We start from the raw sequence: 2,275 nt of genomic DNA on the forward strand, positions 1-2,275 counted from the left end.
GCACTTGACATGATTCGCCTATACATAAAAGGTCCAAAAAATTTCACTAGAAAACATGGATTCAATACTTTCAGAATACCAGGATACAAAGTCAATACACAAACATCAATGGATTTCCTGTAAAGAAGTAATATATGCTCAAAAAAATAAAATCTATTTATAAAAGTTTCAAAAATACCATGTTTTGAAATAAATGTAAAGTAGGTAAAGTAATCTACAGTGAAATTTTAAGGCACTGAAAATTGAAGTTGCTGAAGTTAATGGAGAGAATGCCTATACTCAAGGCTTAGCCTAACAAATACTGTGAAAATGGTTCTAATACCAAAAGCATTCTAGTGATTCTGCCTTGGTTCCAAATATCTGATGCCCTCTCCTGCCTCTGTGAGAACCAGCACACATGCTGTGATCATTTACATACTCAGCCACAGATATACACATAAAATAAAGCAAATAAATTCTTAAAAATAAAAGAAAATGTGGTCCACATATACAGTGAATTTTATTTAGCTGTCAAACAAAATGAATTAATGGTATTTTGAGGGAACTAGGTAGAACCTCAGAACATCATACATATAAGCCAATATCATTCATACTTCATGTCTCTCTTTACTTCATGTATTCTCTAAAACAGAGATACGAATCAAATTTTGATTTATATTCTGTGAGGTCATGGAACTAGAAAGAATGCCATGAGAAAGGGAAAGGATTTTAAGGTAAATTGAGGAGAAAATAAAGAGCAAAGTAGAATGTCCATGACTTCAAAGCAGTATGAGCTTGTTAAAGCAAAGAAAGGGTCAGCCAGTCAGAAGTGGGGTAGCAAGGGAAAAAGAAAGAACAGGAAGATAAAAGTGTATATGAAAATACTAATTTAAAACAATCAATTCCAAAACTTTAAAATGAATTATTGATAAATAAATTGCTAGCATCTCTTTAACATGACCCTAGCTTTGAGATATATCATCTTTTAATAAAAGAAGCAGAGATAGCTTCGGTGTATGGGTTTTCCCTACATTTATGCATTCATTCTCAGTGTGACCTCTGAGGTTCGCTGACTGTATAATGTTATTTTACCTAACAGTGACTGAAACTTCAGAATGCACTAAAATAGTTCAGCCAGCTTGTTAAGATTCAGAATCCTGTGATCTTTCTTAGAAGGGGGGGAAATACCCATGGAAGAATTTACAGAGACAAAATTCAGAGCAGAGACTGAAGGAAGGACCATTCAGAGATTGCACCACCTAGGGACCCATCCCATAAACGACCACCAAACCAAGACACTGTTGCAGATGCCATCAAGATTTTGCTGAGAGGACCCTGATATAGCTGTCCTGTGAGGCTATGCCAGTGCCTGGCAAATACAGAAGTGGATGCTCACAGTCATCTATTCAATGGAGCACAGGGTCCCTAATGAAGGACTAGAGAAGTTCCCAGGGAACTGAAGGGGTCTGCAGCCCTATAGGAGCAATAATATGAAATAATCAGTACCCCAAGAGCTGCCTGATACTAAACCACCAATCAAAGAAAACACATGGTGGGATTCATGCCCCTAGCTGCACATGTAACAGCGGATGGCCTAGTTGGCCATCAATGGGAGGAGAGGCCATTGCTCTTTTGAAGATTCTATGCCTCAGTATAGGGGAATGCCAGGGCCAGGAAGTGGGAGTGGGTGGGTTGGGGAGCAGGGGGAGGAGGAAGGGGATAGGGGATTTTTGGAGAGGAAACTAGGAAAGTGGATACCATTTGAAATGTAAATGAAGAAAATACCTAATAAAAAAGATTCAGAATGCCTGAACTTCAGAGTATGTGCTTCATGGGATTGTTCTAAGTGATTCTAGGCAAAAGGTGGCCAGCAGAAAGATATGAAGGTACAGATTCTGATGACTCTAACATAAAAATATGAATTTACAAGTCCCTTCCGGTCCACTCGAGTGTCGGGGTGCCTTGCCAGAGGAGTATCCGGACACCCGCAAGGACCCGCACAGGACTCCCCACGGGATCCTAAGACCNCTGGTGAGTGGAACACAGCATCTGCTCCAATCCAATCTTGCGGAACCTGAGACTGCATTAACTAGGGAAGCAGGCAACCCGGCCTCTGCTGGGGCACAAGTCCCTTCCGGTCCCTACCCAAGTACTCGGGTGCCTTGTCAGTGGAGTCTCCGGACATCCACAAGGACCCGCACAGGACTCCCCACGGGATCCTAAGACTTCTGGTGATTGGAACACAACTTCTGCCAGGAGGCAGGTTCGAACACCAGATATCTGGGCACCTTCCCTG

Source organism: Mus caroli, chromosome 18 (genome assembly GCF_900094665.2).
Source record: "Mus caroli chromosome 18, CAROLI_EIJ_v1.1, whole genome shotgun sequence".
NCBI lineage: Eukaryota > Metazoa > Chordata > Mammalia > Rodentia > Muridae > Mus > Mus caroli.